This window comes from Halichoerus grypus, chromosome 1 (assembly GCF_964656455.1).
Source record: "Halichoerus grypus chromosome 1, mHalGry1.hap1.1, whole genome shotgun sequence".
Taxonomy (NCBI): Eukaryota; Metazoa; Chordata; class Mammalia; order Carnivora; family Phocidae; genus Halichoerus; species Halichoerus grypus.
The window spans coordinates 140855278-140878671 of NC_135712.1; the positions used below are offsets into that span (position 1 = coordinate 140855278).

At 39.1% G+C, this 23394-nt stretch overlaps 1 protein-coding gene across 17 annotated transcripts in view; it reads left to right on the plus strand.

Moving 5' to 3' along the window:
* The window catches only part of RBMS3 (RNA binding motif single stranded interacting protein 3), a 1332425-nt gene that overhangs the window by 316056 nt on the left and 992975 nt on the right, over window positions 1–23394 (plus strand). The gene's annotated exons all lie outside the window — the stretch shown is intronic.

The following is a 23394-nucleotide window of genomic DNA, read 5'->3' on the forward strand; positions in this document are numbered from 1 at the left end:
GCAGGGGCTCAGTCCCAGGACCTCCAGATCATGACCTGAGCTGAAGGCAGCTGCTTAGCCAACTGAGCCACCCAGGCACCCCAATAATAGAGCTTTTAAGCCAACATAAATCAGTATGCAATGTGATGGGGGAGGACCTCAGAAGACATGGATTGCTGAGGGATGAACACCTGCTAATGAATAAGACTTGAGGGTCCCGTGTGAAGCTTGAGCCCTGGGCATGCAATGGAAATCTGTAATGTTCTGAGGATGTTTTGAGGACTGACTTGATCTTGTGGCTTTTCTGGGAATAAGCACTTTTGGAGAGCCAAACCCCATGGTCCAAAAGGGTCACTAGTGCTACATCTGTCGCCAGCTCATCCTCATGATAGATATAGGTCTATGAGAATTTTTGGCTCAGTGACTAGAAGTCTGAGATTAGGAGGTGCCACTTCTCTCTTCTATTTTGGCCATACACAGTACCTAAGACTTTGTTCTTTTTCAAGGACTTGGCCTTGAATGTTTAATTTAATTGCCTTTCATATTTAGATTAAAGAAGGTGAGGACATTTTCTTTTAGCTCTTGAGTCATCTAACTATCTGCAAGTCTAACTATCCAGAAAACCCTAACAACTATCTTAAATTAAAAAAAAAAGTTTAAATTAAGAATGAAAAAAAAAATATCGATGCCTCTCTTGTAAAGTGGTAAGTTGAGAAAGATTATTTTTTTTATATTGTCTTCCTGGAGGAGAACATAGAAGAGGACAAACTCCCGAATTATCTGTGACTTTCAATCTAGATTATAACTATGTATTCATATACTTTCACAAATTATTTGGTATTTGCAAATGTTTCTTTGCCATTTTTTAAACAATTTTTTTTCACCTTGGATGGGAGTCCCTTTCATTAATTTCTCAGGTGGTATTTTATTTTTCTATTTCTTTATCTAGTCTGATTTTTACTTAGTTACTTAAAAGGTCTGGCTTGTATGGGCACCTGGGTGGCTCAGTCAGTTAAGCAGCAAAGTCTTGGTTTCGGCTCAGGTCATGATCTCAGGGTCCTGAGATCAAGCCCTGCTTCAGGCTCATGCTCAGGGGGAGTCTGCTTCAGGATTCTCTCTCTCCCTCTGCACCTCCCCCCGCTCACTTGTGCGCTCTCTTTCTCTCAAATAAATAAATAAATATTTTAAAAATACATTATATGTTAAAAAAAAGAAGAAGATAGCAGGAGGAGAATGAAGGGGGGGAATCGGAGGGGGAGATGAACCATGAGAGACGATGGACTCTGAAAAACAAACTGAGGGTTCTAGAGGGGAGGGGGGTGGGAGGATGGGTTAGCCTGGTGATGGGTATTAAAGAGGGCACGTAATGCATGGAGCACTGGGTGTTATACGCAAATAATGAATCATGGAACACTACATCAAAAACTAATGATGTAATGTATGGTGATTAACATAACATAATAATAAAAAAAGAAAAAAATATATAAATAAAATGTCTGGCTTGTAAATAACATCCTCACCTGATTTCCAGGGCTAGCATAACATTTTCCCTGTTTTCAACCTCAGCTATTCATTTAATTAGGAATTAGGGGTAGAGGAGACGTAAAAATATGGGTTCCATTTACTATGTTGAACTAGATCTCAGAAACATGTCTATGCAACATTTTCTGAAGTAGAGATCTTAATTTATTTGAATATTTCTATTTTTAACATTTAGCTTGTTTCTAAATTTTGCCTTATCAATAATGCTGTAACATTTTATATTTATAATTTTATCCACAGATCTCAAAAGTTTTCTCTGTCTTGTATCACTTCCTTCTTAGTTCTAAAAAACACACTAATACACTATTTTAAGACAGCTTTTAAAGTGACACAGGACACAGAAAACAGAGATAACCAGTCTGTTAAAAGGGCACTTCCTTCCCTGCCCTCTTCTGCCTCTGCATAATTCAAACTGATGACTATGGAGAATATTCACTAAAAGGTGTAAATTTTAGGGAGATGTTTGTATTCCTGTATGTATGTAGTCTCTGTCCTTTTAAACATTTACAACAATTAAATCTTTAGCCTATAAAGGAGACTTAGCGTGAGTTAAATTTACCTGATATTTATCAAATATTTATTACATACATTAACAATGAACCAGATGGTGGGAGGGCCGGAAATAAAATATGAGACAAGATTCTTGCTTTCATGTACTTACTGGCTTCATTGGGAAGCAAAGGCCTGTCGTTTTCAAACTTAAGAATAAGTGTTGAGTGTCTTAAATGGATAATAGAATCTATTGAGTATAAGAGTAAGCAGAAGTAGGGGTGCCTGGGTGGCTCAGTCAGTTGAGCATCTGACTCTTGATTTCAGCTCAGGTCATGATTTCAGGGTCCTGAGATGGAGCCCCACATTGGGCTCTATGCTCAGCAGGGAGTCTGCTTGAGGATTCTCTCTCTCGCTTTCCTTCTTGCCCTTTCCCTGGCTCCCTCTCTCTCTCTCTCTCAAATAAATAAATAAATCTTTTAAAAGAAGAGTAAGGGGAAATATTGGTGGCCAATTTAAGTGACACTGATCAATTATTGGATGATGGGCTGTAGTCATTGATATACCAAGAAAATTGATTCCAGAGTGGCTTTGTAAAGTCTATTTAATTAATATATTTACTTTTAATTACTTAAGTAATAACTACATGTATTTTCACAAATTCAGATAATACAGAAGTATTTAGAATAAAATAGATAGGTCTCTGTTTACTCACTTCCCTCCTTAGGAGTAACCACTTTGTATATATTTCAAAACCATATATTCATATATGGTTCTTATGGTTCTATTTTGTGTCTTTGAGTTTTGTAATTCTGAAAATTGGGCTATACAGTATGTATTGTTTTGCAACTTCTTCATTTATTTTTATTATTTTTTACTTAACAATAAATCTAGAGAGTCTTTCATGTCAATATCTATAAGTCTAAGTCAATATTTTATCTGTAATTTATAATTTCATGAGCTAAATAAATGAGTGTTGCTGGGGAAGTTTGTTACTCGCAGTATATAACCAGACTATCCAATGAGAATTGGAATTTTGCATGGCTCTTAGCCTCAATTTGTCATCTTCGGACTTGATGTCTTACACACACACACACACACACACACACACACACACACACACACACACACCACACCCACAACATATGTTTTCTCCTTGTTTAATAGTTTTGAATAACCAGATAGTAAGTAGACCAGCAGAGGTTAGGATTGGAAGGAAGAATAAATCATTCCTGTTCCATGTGATTCATTTTCTCAGATGCACTAAAAAAGCATCAGATGAAAGTGAGATTGAGGACCCCAAAACTGTGATCTGCATCTTCTTCCATGCCACAAACTATGTTTATAGGTCTCCAACCACTGAATTTCTTTTCCTCCTCCTCTCAAAACTGCTCTCACCTCCATCATAATTCCAGGTTATATTTTTCTCAGGGCAAGTTTTATTTTGCTCTTTGTAGCTTGTGGCATGCCTAAGCACCAAGGGTTAAATACATGCCGCTCTTGGCATATGAAACTAACCGTGGTATGGGCAGCATTGAGATGGGCTCTCCTCCATTGAGACCTACCTGGTTGCCGCTGCTTTGTGCAATCGTCCAACAAACCCCATCATCATCGTGGTTGATCCTGACACCCATCCCTTTCATCACCACATAGGCCCTTTATAAACTAAGAATAGGAATGGCTGCCAAGCATGGTTGAGAAGTTTGCCAGTCAATAAGAAACCACATCTCTCTGTGAGCGTCCAGTGGTGAAAGTGGATCGTAATTACTTGCAACTAATCATCACAAGCGATTGTACCAAGCATTAGAAATTCACTGACAGGAAGTTTAAGTATTCAGAAATTTACTAGCAGGAAATTGATCCTTCCCTACATCTAAATAGGGGATGACTAAGAAATAGGAAAGGTGGTATAAGAAGAAAAGGACAGAAAAAAAATATTTCAGAGAAGAATAATCTGTTTATCCACCACTTTGAGAAAATTCACAAAAATAACAATTTCTCCTTTGGAGTAGAAACTCTGCTAATTGTTCCCAAAGCTCTGCATTCATGATTTTAAATATGTCTGAGATTCAATGATTTTAATGTTTTTAAGGGAAGGAGGAGACAGACTATTTAACACCTTAATTCTGAAGAAAACCAGAGAAACATTTCTTGAAACAAATTTGGATTCTTATACTTGAAGAATTAAGTGGAATGAAATCTCTTTATCAGCCCCAGCTGTTTACCCCATCTCTTCATGGAATTTACTTGAATTTCTAGATGTTGACTTAGGTCCCATCTCTAGTTTCTGAGCCGGTCCTCTTTTGGGGATGGAGCTCTGTTCTTTGCCCTTTCACTCTGGTGGGAAAGGAGCATTAAGCCCCCTTTCCAAGTGTACTGCTTTGTGAATAAGGGCACCAAGGCAGAATCCCTGAATCCTATGTATTTCAATGCTCCAGTTCTGATCATAGGATTCTGTAGCACAAAGGTACTTTTTTAGCTAGCCTCCATAGAAGTGGCTGCCTTTCCTGTCCCTGTCCTGAGTTCCTCTGTAAAGGCTGTGGTCTGTAGAGTCTCCTTATAACTTTAATCTGGCTTTGCTCTCAGTAGAGTGTCTCTCTGGTCAATGTTCTTCACATCTAGACACCCCAAAATCTCAGCAGCCTGTCTGGACTTCTGAAGTTTAATCATTTCCTCTGTTTCTGGGGGTTGAGCCTGGTTCACCTTCTGGGACCCCTTGTTATATTACCTTAAATCACAGGTTGCAAACTCACATAACTTCTGAATGAAGGGGCTGGGTGAGGATTGATCAGACTGGAAAATACACACCTCATTTGAAGGGGGTAACCCCAAGTCATATCCCGCTGATCATGGCAATTTCGATAGAAGAAAGATCTGAATTCTGGTGTGAAATCTCCTGATTAGAAAATGTTGGCACTAATTCATTTTTTTTTTTTTTTTAAACAATGACCTATCAACCAAATAAACTCCATCTGCATCCTGACCTGTGACACAGCCATATATGCATGACTTCTATCTTATACCATGTTCCTGAATTAGGCAGTAACTACTGTGTCTGTGCTTCTGTCTAGGTACCTAAGCCTGTGCTGTCAAGGCTTGGGCGTCTCACTAGGTTTTCTAGTCAAGCAGACGCTTTATCTCTAGTACCACCCTGCTGCTCATGGATTTTCCGTCTTGTTGCATGTTGAGCATCAACATATCCTCATGGAGCATTTCTTTGGAAATATGATTTTCTAATCCGAGAAACTATTAAGCAGCTCTAGTGTGCTAAGGACTATGAAGTTTGTCAAGAATATAAACATCAAATATTAATAAAACTTAGACTTTGTTCTCCAGCAGCACGGAGGACCCAACCTAAGGTGAACCTCCAATGAGTAACGTTCTTGTATAATCCACTCCCTTTGAGTGCAGGCAGAACCTGTGACTTACTTCTACCAATAGAGTACAGCAAAGGTGACGGGATGTCAATTCCTTGAATAGGTTGTGTTGTATGGCAAAGGTGATGGAGTGTCATGCCCATGATTACATTTTGTTATATGTAAGAGTCCCTCTTAGCAGACTGGAGCAAGGAAATCTCCTTCTGGTCTTGAAGAATCAAATATCCATTTTGTCAACTGCCTACGGGAAGGTCATATGTTAAGGAACTGTGGGTAGCCTCCAGAAGAGGGGCTCCCTAGTCCTACAGCTGCAAAGAAATGATTTCTTCCAGTGTTCTGAGTGAACTTGAAAGTGGATTTTTCCCTAGTCGAGCCTCCAGAAGAGACAATACTTTGATTACAGCCTGTGAGATCCTGAACAGAGGAACTAGCTAAGCTCTGCCTGGATTCCTGTTTTATGAAAACTGTGAGGTAATACATATGTTCTTTTAAGCCACTAAAATATATGTTGATTTGTTATATAGCAGTAGAAGTCTAATATAGCAGTTTACAGCTTACCATGCAAAACACAATAACCCATTCAACACATAGAACAAGATGAAGAGACATTTACTTGCTTGAATTCCTTTAGGGAGAAGGCTGTACTTGCTTGGAAGAAAAGATTTGACTGGCTAAGTCCCAAGGCTGCATCCAAGGCTACTGTGCAATCCAAAAGAAGATAGTGGTGTTTTCTTTATGAAGAGAAAGGTATATGCCTATGGATATTCTAAAGCTCATCACGATTTTGAGTCCTTCTCTTTTGGGCATATGCTACCTTGAAGTTGATACCTTCTCCCCAGTGACCTCTGTATCCCACAGGGAGGTGGCTCCTGGAATCTGCTTCCTTACTAGCTATCACCAGTGGGGAGCCCTGGGAGGAAATTGGAGAGGGATGAGAGATGTCAAGGGCTCACTCTCTCCTGGTCCTTCTCTAACTTTGCTGGCACCTTACACAGCAGCTGCATGTCCTGCAGTGCTCCTGCTTCCAAGGGAATGGCCTACTGTGGCTTTAGCTTCTAGAGCTTCAAGGTGCAGTATTGTGGCCATTACCATAAATAGCTGTATGCAGCTATATAAATTTAAATTAATTGAACTTAAAAGCAAAATTTCATTTCTTTAGTTGCACTAGCCACATTTCAAGTGCTAAGTAGCCACTGTTGCTAATGGCTACCATATTGGAAGATGCAGATATAGATAATTTCCATTATCTCAGAAAGTCCTGTTGGACAGTGAGTAGAGTAATAGAGAGTAATGTGGCCCACAGGCTCTGGTAGCACCACCTTCTCTTTTTGCCATTCTAGTACAAGGGTGGGCATGGCAGCTTGATGTTGCTAGTCTCTGGGTTTTCTCACTGTTCTGTAAATTCAAAACATTTCTATTACCTGTATAACCAATCCCCTGCATTGAGTCCCTTTGTTATAAATAACCAAGTTATTTCTTTCCTAATCAGACTTTGACTGAAATACCAGAAGAGGAAAGGATAGGATAGTCGACATTCCTATATTAGCTAACCATTATTATGTAACAAATTGCCCTTAAACAAGTAGCTTAAAATAATGAACATTTATCATATCCCAGTGTCTCTGAGTCAAGAATCTAGGTAGCTGAGTGGTTCTGACTTAATCTTTCACAAAATTGCAGTCAAAATATTGGCAGGAGCTAAAGTCTCATCAGAAGGCTTAAGCGGGGGAGGATTTGCTTCCGGTCTCACATATAGTAATGGCAGGCCTCAGTTCCTTGCTGGCTGTTGACTGGAACTCCTTGCCACCCGGGCTTCTCCATAGACTGAGTGTTGCGTGGAATGGCACTGGCTTCTTCTGGAGCAAATGATCAGAAAGAGTATCCAGGATGGAAGATGTCATCTTTTATAACTTAAACTTGGAAGTGGCATACCATCATTTCTACAGTATTTCGCTGACCTCACAGACCAAACCTAGTACAGTGTAGGAGGGAGTACACAGGATGGGAAGCCAGGAGACTGAGATCATTAGAAGCCATTTTGGAACCTGCCTACCACAAGTGCTCCAGAGAGGTTGAGTAGATTTGATGTATAGGAGATTGTTCCTCCTCTCTGTGACTTAAATCAGAAAGGGCAGAAGTCCACACAACAAAGGGTAAAAGAATGTCTTGGCTTAGAGGACTTTGATGGGAAAAGGTCAACACCTCAGTGATGCTATGTCAATTTTGAATTGTACGTGCCATTCAGATGTCAGAGGCCAGTGCTCACTGTTTTAATTCAAATCTAGGAAATGATGGAAAATTATAAAGGTAATATAGTACTTGCTCTGGAAGACGATTTGAAAGCATTTGGTGTACTTAAAATCAAGATTTGGGGCAATGTCATAACATTCAGATGTAATATTTTCTCCACAAGGACAAAGAAATGTCTGGTTGGAACAAAACTTTACAAGCTTTCAGGTTGGCTGGTTCCATTTTCCCATGAACCAGGAATCTTGCATGATGGTTTAGCAGAAGTCCTGTAAGCCTCCGGCAGCTCTTGGCTGTATAGGGGTTTTCTACAAGGAAAGATGCCGAGAACAAGATTCTTTATCGGCAGCTGGAAGATGATGGAGTCAGGGCCATGCGATGGGGTCAGGATGAAAGGAGAGAGTAACTTCATCTGTGTGCACGCGCTCTGGGCGTGCATGCGCGCGCACGTGTGTGTGTGTGTGTGTGTGTGTTAAGAGCTGAGGCCGCCTGTTGAACGTCAGCTTGTTTTTCACATGTAAGTGAATCCGAGGAGCAGGTGGCACTGAGAGGCACGTGTTCAGTGGCAGCGACGCAGTCCTTGTCACTTCCTGAGGAAAGAGATCCTATCTTATCCCCAGTCACGTATGTCTGCGTTTAGCCGAACACAATCTGCCTGGGAAATGGGCCAGTTAAAAAGAAGTTGCCATTTCAGAGAGATATGTACCCATCTACTATTCAGAATAGAAGGAGGCAATTTCTAAGAAGCATTTTTTGTTTTCCTGAAAAGAGAAAGAGACAAAGGGTAAGAATGAGAAAGGGAGAGAGGCTGAAGGAAGCCCAGGATGTAAAGTAAAATTTTTTTCCTAATGAACTTCAGTGAATAGTTTCTTTCTTTCTTTCTTTCCTTTTAATTTAAATTGAAAGGCATTTTCATGTTTGAAAGTTCTAAGCTGTAGAAAATAAACCCTGGAAGTAGATTGCCTGGGGTAAGATTTAATTAAACACTATACAGTAAATTAGCATAATTTGATGAGGATCAGCTTTAGTTCCTAGAAACTGCAGCAGGCAGAAATTTTAATTTTGTAATATCTTTTAAAATTCCACTGTCTCCTCTCCAAAGTGTAGTTTTGGTAAATAAAAACTAAACAAGGTATTACCAAGCAGAAGGCAATTTATCAGGGAGATGGTGTACTGACAGTGGGATACGAGGAGGGGTTTTACTGCAGATACTGAAAGTTTGTAAGAGGAACGGTCCTCCATAAAAGGAGATATATGGAAAAGGGAGTTGAATTCCTCAGCTTGAAGCAGAGAGGTTATCCAATAGTATCATACCTCCCTGGGCTGTGGCAACTAGAATTTCAAGCTAAGGCCTTCTTAGTGCTCCTCCCTCCCTCAGTCGCTCCTCCCTCCCTCAGTCCCTCTCTCCCTTCCTCATTTCTTTTTCTCTTGATCTCTTTCAGAATAGAAAGACTACTATAAGAGGTAGAAGTTTAAGAAAGAAAGAGGGAGGGCAGAAAGGAAGAAAGGAAGGAAAGAGAGAAGAAAGAAGGAAGGAAGGATGTTAGGAAGGAAGGAAGAAAAAGAAAGAGGAGGGAACCAAACACATATAAGAAAAAAACCCTTCTGGAAGTGCAGCTAAGTTTTTGTTGCTCTTTTGCTTCTGCCTGTAGTTCATGCAGCACATGTCCTCAGTCTTACTCAGTATACACCATTTGTTTGATGCCTAACGATCCTGATTTAGCTTAACAAGTTAAATATGCTCACTACAGAAAAAAAAGGAGGGGGAAGGTTCTGTGCTCCAGAAAACCCTCTCCCATGGGAGTTTGTAAAGATGAAATCATTCTAAAGGGGGAGCAATGTGGTAGGATTCCTGGACAGCAAATTCTGGAGAATTATAACTGGGTCTTTCTGGTAGGTGCATTCTCAGAACGAGGGAGGATGCATGAAACATAGAGGGGCCTCATTAGGTTTGTGTTGAATGAAATTATGGACAATGTCTTGTCCCATGTTTGAGTGGTTTACATGAGTAAAGGTTAATGAGTCCTCAGGTGTCTTTACTTACCTATACCAAGTTTTAGAAGTAGAGACTTGTCTTTCCAACTCTGAAGATTAAAGTCCTGAAAACCTCATGGTGAGAAAAGTATAGTTGAGAAACTTTACGTTAAAAGGAAGTCAGAATTTTCTTTAAAATATGTTGTATTTATTATAAATGAGTTACAAAAGCCATTATCCTCTTCATTTCCATCCTTCAGCTCTTCTTTGCTAAGAAAATGTCATGATCTCCCCGGCTTATGGTTTCAATGTCATGTTTATAGGTAGGTGTGCCATGAGTGGGGAGTACTGGCCATTCAGAGTGGACACTGCTCTGATCTCGTCCAGGTGTTTGTCGCTGGCTTGTGGCAATGCCTGTGGTTCCTGGAGTCCCTGAGGAAGAGTTGGGGAGTAGAGGTTGCTGAGGGCATCACCTGGTTCACAATCAGTACGGGCCTATTTGTGGATATTTTAATGAGTCTGATGGAAGTACAGTGTTCCAGGTGACTACTGGTTATGCTTATAGAGTTGCTTTATTTTGTTGCCGATAGTGAGCACACATCAAGATGTTTTCTCCCTTCTGTGTCTAGGATATCTCCTAGATAGTCAATGCCATTGAGATGTTGTTAGAATTTTATAGCACAAAACCTGTCTCCTCTTTCTATGTCCTAACTCTAGCACCTTTCCTTGGCCTCTTAAATCCAGAATAATGTGAATGCTCAGAAAATTTGTCTGATATCAATTTATGCCAAATAGAGACATCAGCAACTATTGCACATACCATTGTTTCCCTCCTCCCAATAGGCACAAAGGTTTAGCTTTAAGACATAGATTTCACTTTACCTCATGCTGCTTTGTACAAGAGTCAGCAAGCATTTTAGGGGGCTGGCCAAGCAAAGGTTCCAAAAAGATAGGGGGAATTCGGCTGCTATGGACTTCTCCAGACCGTTACAATTAAAAATAAAACAAAATAAAAATAAAATAAAACAAAATAAAATAAAATAAAAATTAAAACAACGAAACTAAGGAGAAACTAGTTTCATTAGGGCATACATTATATCCAATGTTTAAAGCATAAAGTTTTTGGTTAGAATTACATATAGAGTGAGGAGCTTACAATGATCCTTTCACTAAGTATCGGTCCTTAAGTCTTCATCTGGCCCTGATTTAAACTCATCTTCCTCTCTTCTCTCTTTCCAAGTTTGATTGCCAAAATTTCTACCCTGATTCTGCCTTCTGAGTTACCTCCTTCTTCCTCTGTAAACCCTGGTTTCTATTTTTTCTAATTACCCCCAACTGGAGTCCTTGGCAAATCACTTATACTGGAACCCAAATTCTTGCGGGCTTGTTGAGAAAGGTTATACAGAAGTAAAACCACATACACTGGAGTTTTGCATAAGGGGAACTCAAGGCCAGGGAAAGGTTGTGGTTTTGTAAGGAAGATCACTCTCACCCTCAAAAAAGCCAAGGGCATCTTTTCTTTAAAGGAGTCCCCACTTTGTTTATGTGGGAAGTTGTCCAGGGCACAGCGAGTCTCTGGCAGGACTTTGCTGGTCTTTTGCTTTCTAAATTGGCTGTTGTAAGCAAAAATAGCCCTCTAGATTCTCCCCTTGAGGTGCCCTGTATGGCTGTACTCATCGGGAAGAGGAGAGGGAGAGGGGAGAGAAGGGGGAATATTCTATGTCTTTCCTGGTCAGCTTTTTAAAATGCGAAGTTTGGGTTCTTAAGACAGGGATCATGAACTCAAAGAACAGGGGGCCTGGCAACTCAGGAATATCCACCGAATTTCCCTTAAGTTTGTTTATGAAACAGACGTACTCTAAAGTCCATCCATGGATTGTGACTTCCTGCAGTCCAAACTGTACTGAAGGGGAGATGGAGGGCCCCTTACTGTCTATAGTGTCCCCAGCACCCTATAAATCAGCAGATGGTCCGAAGTGTATTTTTGGTCATAATTCTTCACACTTTCTTTAGATCCCATGGCCAAATCTAGACTAGCTATTTATGGATGCATTTTGGGGTCCTTAAGATGAGAAACTTTACAACAAATAGATTCATTTTAAGAATTATGTGGTTGTAAAATATATTAGGACTTGAATTGGAGTAGAATCGAGGTTAAGAGCCCAGACTCTATAGTCGGACTGCCTGGGATTCTTGTTTTACCTTTTACAAGGTGTGTGACCTTAGGCAAGTATTTTTTTTTTAACCTCTCTGAGCCTCTATTTTCTCTTCTGAAAATGGGGATGATAATAATAGCACCTACCTCATGGGTTTTTGTGGGGTTTAAGAGAGGTGATTATTATAAAACCCTTAGAACAGTGTCTGGCAATAATCAACACTCAATAAATGTAAGCTGCTATTGTGCTGTTGTGCTTGTGGTTGTTGATGGTATCACCATTATTATTATTTGAAGTTTTTATTGGTGATAACTTAGGTCAGGTTCTCTAGAAGCAGAGCCTGAGAGAGGGATTCTGGTGCAAGTATTTATTGAGGGATCACTCTCAGGTGAAATCTGCAAGGAAGTGAGAAAATTCGGATAGGACGAGGAAGAATCTAGGCAAAGATATGGTTTTAGCTGAGGTCTAAACTCAGCCTGATCCCATGGGGAGCTCTGGAGGATAAATCACACCAAAAGCTGTCCTACTCTGAGACTGGGTGACCAACTTTTATCTCCCTGAAACAGTTGGTCATTGGCTTCAGACTGTCCCCCAGTGGAGAGATCCTAATTTCTAGGAATTTCCTGGGAAAGTGGAGCTGGGATCTGGGTGACTTAGCCAGAAATTGTAATGAATTTGGAACCAGCAGCAAGATTCTATGGGTGCATTTCACTTAGAGAAACATTCCCATTGAAATGGCTGTATGGGTCCGAGACTAGAGCATCACAGTCAGCCAGGAAAAGCAGAAGGGAGAGCCTTTTATACACTTGCTCAGGGCCTCTTGGATGGAAATCAGGAGCACTTAGTTTGGATTTTCATTAGTATGTAGAGTTTGCAACCTCTTAAGGCTCCTGAACAGCCTCACTGAACTGGGATTGGTGAATAACTTTTAACTGGTGACCCTGGAATGATTCCTTTGCCTGTATCCCCTTGCTTCTTATTGCTGATGCTCAGAAATCACACACAGTGGGTTGCTCTAAGGTGTTATATGCATCATTGTTCTCAGTGTTTGAGACCTGCTATTTTGGGGCCTAAGGCTGTTTTCTTTTGCTTTGTTTGCTGTCTTTAGGAATAAGAAAAATTGGATAGTGAGGAGATCAGAACCTGCCACGATTCTCAAAGTGATTGGAATATAAAGCATAATATTCTAGTCTCCTCCTTACCTACTGCTGTGGCACCTCCATCCTCCTCCAACTCCTCATGCCATTCATTCAGAGAGACTCTTTCATTTTGCATCACGCTGGGTTAAGTTCTTTTATTATATTCATTCACTGTGCTGCTTGGAATTGAAGTAGAAAAAATGCTTCCCATGCCCTATGAATTTTTGACCAAGTGGAGAAAAGCCCCTAATTAGTGCCTGAATCTGCAATTAATGTGTGCTGTTTGAAAGACAACTTTAACCTTGGATTCTTGAATCTAGAATTAACGGAAGCTTTTGAGCATATGACTAACTCCTCCTTATCCATGTGTGGCTTGTCCACTTTGCAGGCCTATCGTCCGTCAATATTTAAATCCCAGACACTCCCGTCCACTGTGTCTTAACCACTGCTTCCCACCACAAACTGGTGACTACTCAGTGTGCCGAGTCATTTTAGCATAAGGTCAAGCAAAATGTAAGAAAGAGGGGAAAGCCGGTAAGATAGGAGAAAGAATCCCTCAGTATCTTCCTCAACAAATATAAAGACAATTTTAAAGATCTTATGTTTTAGAATATCCATGCCATTACTTCTTTCGTTCATTAGTACATGTTTTTAAGAGTTGGTTGTAAATGCTGTATGGCCTTTGGTGAGTTAATGTTCATCAGAGAAACCAAGATTTAAAAAAAAAAAAATCCATTTGGAAGCTCTGTGTGTGTGGTTTTTAAAATAACTTTTAATATTAACATCTTTTATATTAGTATGGTACATTTTCACAGTTAATAAACCAGTATTTTTAGACGATTATTAACTAGAGTCCATACTTCGTTTAGATGTCATCAATTTTTACGTAATGTCCTGTTTGTTTTTTCCCAGGATCCCATTTAGAATACCACATTTGGTTGTCGTGTATCCTTAGGCTTTAAACTGTGGTGGTTTCCCAGACTTCCCTTGTTTTTGATGGCCTTGACAGTTTCGAGGAGTACTGGTAGAGATTTTGTAGAATGTTCTTCATCGGGGTTTTGCCTGATTTTTTTTTTTCCTGATTAGATTGAGATTATGGGTTCTTGGGAAGAAGACCACAGAGTATTCTCATCATATCAACAGTATATGCTTTACTGATGATGTTAAGCTTGTTCACCTGGCTGAAATAAGTTCATTATAATGTTACCCCTCCCTCCCTTTTCATATCGCACTCTTTGGAAGGAAATCACTAAGGGCAGCCCACACTTGGGGCCCGGGGGAGAAGGGTGTTAGGCTCCACTACCTTGAAAGGGAGTATCTACATAAATTATTTGGGCTTCTTCTGCATAGATTTGCTTATGTTTCCTTATTTATTTAATCATTTATTTATATCAGCATGGACTCATGGGTATTTATAAATTGGGCTATAACCCAATACTATGTTTTTTATTCTGTTACTCCAATTGTTCCAGCCTTGGCCATTGAGGGGACTTTCACTTGGATCTTGTGCCCCAGTGACATACTCCCATCATTTTGTTTCATGAGCACTTCCCTACTTGCTAACACTCCAGGATACTCCAAGTTCATCTAGTATATTTCCCTGCACTAGCCCTAGAATCAGCCATTTCTCCAAGGAGTCCTGATTCCTTGTTTTGGAGAATGGTGTCAGAAACTAAGATCTAGGCACTAGATGTGCTTGTTGCTACTGAATGTCACTGCTTTAAGGCCCCCTCAGCAAAAAGAACTTGGAAATATACATATTTTTACTAACCTGTGTATACACACCCATTAATAACTATTTTTATATTTATCCATCTGTATTAAGCTAAACAGAAGTTCATACTGATGTCTACCTCTAATCCAGCACCACAGGATTCATTCTGGCCTCTTTTCCCCTTGCTTATCTGTAACCTTCCCCTCTAACAATGGGAAACCTGCTCTTACTGCCCACCATCCATTTGTTTGTGTGTTTAGCTTCAGTATACGTGTACAGTGGTTTCAGAATTGGTAACCCCTACTTCCGTGAGAAGAAACTTTATCAACTACAGTACTCTGCCTAGATGCAGTTCCCTTTATCTTTAACCCCATAGCCTTCACTCAGTTCCAGAATGTTCTGGAACATTCTGTTTTCCCCTTTCTACTTCAGTGCAGTTGTCACACACTTGCCAATAGGTAGATTCTTTTTTCTTGGTCTCAATTATGTCTCAGAAACTCAGATTTTTCCTTTTACCTTCCTGTGAAGATCCCAAATAGCTCTGAGAGTTACCCTATGTTATCGGCATAAAATTGAATACAGAAATGTTGCAAGGAAATGAGAAAAATATAAAACAAGAAATGTTAAAGAAAAGTAGTTGACTAATAGTGAAAAAAAATGTCAAATCCCTGGCTTGCATACCTATAAGTAGCTGTGTCACTTAGCAAGTCACAGAAATCCCACTGGCCTTTGTTTTCTTTTCTTTACAGTTGGGTCCAGTTTCTCTGGATTGTCACGTGAACTGAATTGGGAAAAGAACATGGGAATAGAAATGTTATAATAGGCTTTCAAGTACAATTATTACATGAAAAAAGGTAAATTCAAAACTTCTGGCAAGGAGGAGTCAGGTTAAGGATGTGAAGTTATGATGTCATAGAACCGGCTTATTTATGGTTCTCCAAAGTTTAAACCAAAGGATAGACCTGACTGTAGTGACCAGAGTATTTTCTTTTCTCCATGGCTACATGCATATGCACACACATGATTGTGTGTGTGTGTATACATATATTAATATTTATATTTCCAAGTTAACCTAAGGGTTCTCTTGAAGGTCTTGGTCTTGTTAGATTTCTTGTTGGTGTCTCTACCAAAAATTTGGAGAGACACTGTAAGTTGAGATTTTAAGAATTTAAGTATTGTACAAGCCATTTGGACTGTTTTGATTACTTGTCTTCTACTCTTACATACCTGTATCTACCTTATTCTTGCTTACTTGATGACAACCTAGGTCTGTTTACCATGTCCCTCTTGTCCGCATGTAACTAAAAGCCATAATGGGACTCAAAAGTCAGAGAGGCTAGCTTCTACATTCTGAGTATGCCACTGTTGTATTGGAAAGATACATGAACTTGAATAATTGATTTGCTATTTAGGCAAAGTTCAGGCCAAGTTCAGCAACTTTGGCAGTAAGGCCCAGGATGGAAAGGGGGATGGGCAGGGCCTCTCCTTAAGGCCACATGTGTGCATGGCACATTTTCAGGGATGCCATTCATCTTTCAATGTGAATGGAACCCCAGAACAGGACAGTATGGTTTCTCTAGAGATGGGGCCTGTTTTGCTGTTGGTAGAGGGGAGAAAACACATTCAGAAACAAAAACACACTCACCAAAAACCCTTTGACTACCCTGCTTTCCTAGAATTTGATTATTGATGATTCTGTAGTATATTTCACTCTGTTTCATCTTTTTTTTTTTTTTTCTTTCTGAGTTTGTCCTTCATTCACAGGAAAACAGTCCAAGGACTGGGGGAGTACAATGCCTCACAAGCAGCAGAGTACTCTTCCTGAGGGATCTTGGGGCCCTGATAAATGAATTAACTTTATCATGGCCTACAGTGTTCTTTCTAGGTACTGCTATCAGCTTTTTACATACATTCAGTCATGTAAAACTCAGGACCCCGTGGGGTGGGTGTAGTCGTTGCTGCTTCTTTGTATCTTTCCCAAGACCCCTTTGACAGGAATAGTGTGGCTGGGATACCAACTTGCTCTGGAGTCTTTGGGCTCAGGCTCTGGAAGTCCATCTAACAATTTTGTCTTTTTTTTTTTTTTTTAAACTATCTTAACAAGGGGCATGTGAACATTTTTGAAAAGGCACTACTTCTGGTGAATGTGCTACTGCCCACCCCCAAGGGTACTTCTGACTTTTTATCTAAGCCCAAGTCTCTTCATCTATAAAATGAACTGGAGAGGATGAAACCAGATAAGCATTTTGTGAAGAACAACTCATTCTCCATTGATGGCCTTTACTGACTCCTTTCCATTCAGTGATATTCATAAGCTTCCCAAATATAATAGCAAGGCCACAGATTCATCTTACCGACATCTCTCTTGGTTCCTTTCATGTGTTTACCTTTTCTCTGTGCAGTGTTTCATTGTAAATACCTATTGTACTTTGATAACTACATTAAAATGAAGGCAATGTTTGTAGCAATTTATTTATACAGCTTTTTACTTTCTTTCATCTCAGTTGAATACATAAATAAAAATATCTCCTTAAAACAGTTGACTCTAAAAACACTCATATTTAAGAAAAACTGCAAAGGAATATGCTATCTTTATGATTTATTAAAAGAAGATAAATGAGGAGTTAAAAAGATACCTTTCAGCTTACTATCATGAACTAAAGAGAGAAAATATGTCAACTGGTATATATGTCAAAAATGCTGGAGAATTATAGTTTTATTACTCAAGATCTATTTCAGACAAATGGGTGGAGACAAATATTCCCTGTACTTTAACTGTGATTTATTTTACAAGTAAAGCTCTATCTGTGCAGCACACTTTAAAGTTAGACATTGAATTGGATTGTCTGCTGTGGCCAAGCCAAGCAATTCAAACTGGAAAGTAAAACTTTGAGTTGAAATCTCCAGCTTTTGTTAAGATAGAAGGCTTCTATTTTGAGACCTTCCTACTAAAAATAAAGGCAACCCTTTGCTTCAGCTGTTTTGCATTCCAGGTTTCCTGGAGTAGACTATCTTAATTTCAGATATTCCCTCCCATTCTTCCTGTATGTATGTGCTTCGTGATTAGAATGCATATCCTTATTGGTTGTTCAGCAAATGGAACTACCATACACATTATATAATCAAAATATTTCTACATCTTAGTTCTCTTTCAGAGCCCATGCTGTTCGCAGGATTTATCATTTCATTAGTTTTGAAACAAAAGTTCCTTCACATAATTACCTTTGATGGAAAACAGCATGGAATAGTATAGATTTTCCTAAACTGAGCTTCCAGGACACTTTTTTCCAAAATGTTAATGAGAATTTTATAGAAAATGTATTATGTAACCGGATACATTTAGGAAATATTGGGTTAAACAAAAATTAAAGTTATTTTTCTGCAGAAATTCTCAGAACTGTTGCTATGGACTTACACACTATGAATTTCTTTTTTGTTGTTGTTGGGTTTTTTTTTTATTATGTTCAGTTAGCCAACATATAGTACATCATTAGTTTTTGATGCAGTGTTCACTGATTCATTAGTTGCATATTTCTAGGAGAAAAATATGATTTCAGGGTTTTCCAAATTTTTATGTGGGAATTTTTTTTAATCCCACAAAAATTTTCTTCATCTAGTTGTCTATTGCTTTATAGCTCAGAAACCCCTGATTTAAAACAATCTATGACGGTCCTTCACAGTTCAGACTTGACTAGGTTCAGTTGGGTTGCTCTTGCTTGGGGTCTCTTTTGTAGTTGTCATCAAACAGAGGCTGGGGCTGCAGTTATCTGAAATTTCACTAGCCTGGACATTTATATGATGGGCAGTTAATCTGAGAGCTAAACTGTGACTGTTAATAAGAATACTTACCTATGTCCTTTCCTCGTGGCTTTGGTTTTTCCTAGGATTTCTGTGAGGGAGCATTCTCAGAGGGAGCATCTGTAGAGGGAATGTTCCAAGAGAACCAGGGGAAGACTGCAAGGCTTCTAATATTTTAGATCTGGAGGTTCCAGAATATTACTTCTGCCACAGTTTCTTGGTCAAACAAGGCTGAAGACCAACCCAGACTCAAGGAGAGGAAAATTAGACCTAACCTCTTGATGGAGCTACATGAGCTTAGGAGGAGGGAATGAATGAATGGTGGCCATCTTTACAGATTATCCACCAGACTTTTTAATATCTCATGGGGTGTTGACATTCTATAGACCAGTTCGGGTAGTGATGAATCAACCTGTGTAGGGTGAGGGTGGTAGGGAAAAAGTCCACTCATCAGAGAAGTATTCTGTCACTGACATTGTTTGGAATTGCTGGTGTGTGGTGATAATAAAAAGCATACCAAGTTGTAGATAATTTTATTAGTATTTTAAAAGTTGCCAGATAAAATATAGGTTTCCCAGTTACATTTGAATTTCAGAGAAATATTTTAGTGTAGATGTTTCCCAAATATTGCATGGGACATACTTATTTTGCCAAAAACTTATTCAAAAAATAAAAAAAAAAAAAAACGTTATTCATCTCGAATTCAAATTTAACTGGGTGTCCTGTATTTTTATTTGCCAAATCTGGCAACACTATCTACAGATGACATAGGAGGATGTTATCCCTTTACTGTGATTATTATTGTTGGACTCCCCCTACTTCCCTCCCCCTCCCAAATATTGCTACACCATTGAGTTTGGAAAAAAATAATGTAATGAAAAGTCTTAGGATTTTAGAATCAGAGAGATCTGATTTCAAAGCCTGGCTCCACCATGTACCAGCCTTGTACTTGTAAGTTATTTAACCTCAGTGAGCCTTAGTTCCGTCTGTTGGGACCAGTCATAATTATGTGGCAGAATTGCTGGATGCTTAGGTAAGATGATGTGTGTAAAGCCTATAACTCTGTGATTAGGCCATAACAGGCCTGGGGTCAAAAGTATTGCTGACTCCTGTTCCCTCAGATAAAGCAGGAGCAAGAGAGGAATCCCTTGTAGCTTGGTAGATGGTGTTTATTTGTTGGAGAATGACTATAGGTAGGAATCTAAGTGAGGTTTTTGTTTTAATTCTTGCAAAAGGATGAGGGTAGTGAGGTACCATCTTGGGAGTTGCAAGTTTGATTCAGACCGTGATGGGGAAGAAAAAAAAATTAAATGATGACAACTCTGCTGTTAACACCAAGACAGGTTCATGAAGTCTAATATGTAATTCTTCTGAATTACCTACTCAATGGTATTTTATTTTGATTTTTTTTGCTTGCATATCTACATTTTTATGTAGATTGTTACCAAAAAGCTGTTATAGTGTAATTGACTATAAGAGTAAATTTCATGGTTGTTATTCAGATTAACCTCACCAAGAAAAATTTGAGGGCAAGTTAAATCTGAATTAGTGCCATGAAAGCACAGTTTTCTCGGATGAAACTTGAACATGCAGGGAAATATTTAGTGGACATATACTCTGCTAAAGACTGTGGTATTCTCTCTGAAGTAGATGTGGTTAGCTCCCATTTTTACAGCTAGAGAAACTGAGGCTCAAATTAGCCTCAAGATTGGTTCATAGTTGCAAAGCTAATAGAGGTCAATATGCCCCTGCCCACCCCACCCCCCACCTGTTGTTACAACCCTCATTCAGGTGCCAGTGGCATCCTTGTCATGGAGTGGAGCAACATCTCTCAGTGCTGGTATTAGTTGACCTGTCAGCAGCATTCCTCAGTGTTAACCATGGCTGCCTATTTGAAAGACCCTATTCTGCTCTCAACAATATGAATATCCTGGATCCCTCCCTCTTCTCCAGCCTTTATCTTCCTTAGAGGCTTGTCTTCTTTGATTAGATAATTAGGGCTTGTGATTCCTCAAGACCAAGCCTGGGCACCTTCTCTTCCATCTTCTCCCACCTGTACTTCATGACATCTACAACTTCAATTAGCACCTGCCACAGTTCTCCTGGTCACATATCTTTCCACTGCCCTCATCAGAATTGCACCTTTAATTTTATTGGTGTATTTATTTTTTCATAGCTTCATGTCTGCTTTTATTCACTATGAGATGCTTAGTGCCTTGTACCAAGTAAGCATATAATATAAACTTGAGATTTGAAAGAAAGAAAAAGAAAGGAAGGAAGGAAGGAAAGAAGGGAAAGAAAGAAAGGAAGAATTCAGTATGACCTAAAACCTCTTTTTTTCCATACTCCATTCTTCTCCCAAATGACTGTAACGATCAAAAAAAAAAAAAAATCTCAAAACTTAATTTTGCACATGTAAAATTTTTGTTGTTTATCTGAAATTCAGATGTAACTGGGCATCCTGTATTTTGCTGTATGTTGCTCTGATTCAGAGAGGTTAAAGAATTTCTCCAAAGTTACACAGCACTCAGAACTGGGTCTGGGACACCACTCTCTCAAAGGTTGAGGCTCCGGCCCCCCATAGATTTGATCCCAGCTCACCTACATGGTCGAACATACTCACATGAATGCTTGTTTTCCTTTGCTGGTAGTGAAAAGAAGGTCTCAGGGAACTGAATCACCTATGTTGGTTTTACAATTCATTTCTGCCCCTTAAATCTAGCCAGAATAGGAGGTATACATCTCTGTCAAGGTCTCTGCATTTTTCTCTTTTTCCTTCTGTCTTCTACAATGACTCAGCATTTTTCATCACTTTTTTTTAAAATTCTCCTTTTCAGTGTATCTAAGAAAAATGGCCCTTTAACAATAAAATATTTCAGTTCATTGAAATTTAATAAAACTCTTAGAGATTCCATTTCCCTAAGATTTGGAGTTCTATGTTGAAATGCCAAAAATATTAGTGAAATCCTATATAGCTAATGGCTTTTTCTAAAATTCCACAAAAGGAGTCCTCTGTTTCCATGTGAGAGTCCACTCACATATGCTGTAGTTGGTGGTGTGATGAGTGGTACCTTTTTTATTGACTGACAGAATAAATAGAATAAAAAGCCAACATAACCCACAGCAGATGACTAAGTGCATGTTAAACTTAACCAAGACTAAAGGTACTTGTCATTTTAAAACTTTCCTTTTGCTTCCTCTTTTTTTAGTGGTGATGGTGGGGGTAGGGTAAGGTAGTGTGGATTGCCAAAGCAAGCAAGAAGGAAAGGCAAAACAGCATACATGAGAGATGTTGGGGGAAAAAAATCAAGCAATATTTCCTTTCTGTTACAGATTTATGGAGTTCTTGAGTGATGCAACTGTGAGACCTCTTAGAAACTCATCTTTCTCACTTTACAGATTATAGAGATGAGTTGAGGTGTTGTTTCCATGTAGGCTTTTGGCGCCATCTTAGAAGACGTTGTTAGGCACTTTGTATATGTTGTTCGTCCAGTCCTTACAACGGCTCTATGGGTTGGGTATTCCTCTTAGTATTTTACAGATGAGGAAACAGCGGGCCAAATCCAATTCTTTTTTGTAAGAAGGGGGAACAATATAAAAAGTTTTATAGGTACTCTTCTGTGCCTTAAAGCCGTTCTTGATTGCTTTTCTACCTAATCTCCTCTTCTCATAGCAATGGGAACTTATGCTGCCTTAGCTGTATAATCTTAGAAAAGGAGAACATTTGATGAAAACAAAACAAAATGGCTTAAAGGTTGGCAGAGATTACCTTTCAATTCCACTGAAATTAGAATGGCAGTGGTGACCCTAGTTTTATTACTCTTAAGTAATGTTTAATTAAAGGTTGATTCCATGAGCAGCTGGTTGCATCATATAGATGTGTTCCATGCTCTCTTTTGGTGCTGTTTCCAAGGAACAGCAAGTGGAGATTTCCTTGCTCAGCAATACTACTGCAGTGGGGTAAAAGACATCTTGGTTCTTGGTTTTACTTTCTTGACTAAATTACATGTACACCACCCCACTGAGAGGGCATTTTTCTGTCAGTTGCTAAAAAGAAACACAGGTAAGCATGTGAACCTTGTTTGACATTTATAAGCAACCTGGGCGATTTCAAGAAATGTACTAGATAGTAAAGACACCTCCATAAAAGGTAGCTGACTGATGGCTTAGCCAAAATATGATACCTGGTAGTTTATGGCAATTTTCTCTAACAGGAGTAGATATTGAATTTATTGCAAAAGTGCCTCAAGAGTCCTCCTTAATGCTACCGAGGCATTGGCACTTTTTTTTCTTTTTTTGCAAAGCACACGCTGGAAGAGAAAATACTTCAGGCCATAAAATAAGGACATCGTGTGAGTGCGTGTGTGCACGCATGCCTATGTGTATGCATGCTGCAGGGAGGAGGGCTTAGTTTAGGGTGCTATTGACTTCACATAGACAGATTGATAGACTGCATTTTATTTCTTTGTGGAGATTGCAAAATCATTCCCAACACAGAATTTGCTAATGAAAAGAAAAAGAGAGTGATTTAAAGAAATTTATTTGATTTCAATAAGCAACTCATGGGTAATTCTTCCTACAATATTTTAAACAAATATGCCATTAAAGGCTTATATCCCATTCTCTACACAACTTTTTTCATTCCTCTTTCCAGATTAAGTTATAGAATAGCAAAACCCAATCACCTATTTTTAAATTCTCTCAGGCATTTTAACTACAAAGTCAGAACAATTTTCCTTGCTTCTTCAATGGACTGCTAGCACAATGTGAGGAAAGAGGGTATGCTCTTTTCAGTAAACATATGAGAGAATCAGGATATGTTTTAATACTTTCTCGGCTGCCACAAATTAACAATGCAACCTCTGCAAATAATGTGCCCTCTTGATGTCTAAGTCTTTTTTTTTTTTTTTTTTTTTTTTGGGAGAGAGAGCGTAGGCGTATATGCTAGTGGGGGGCAGAGAGGGGGACAAAGGGAGAGG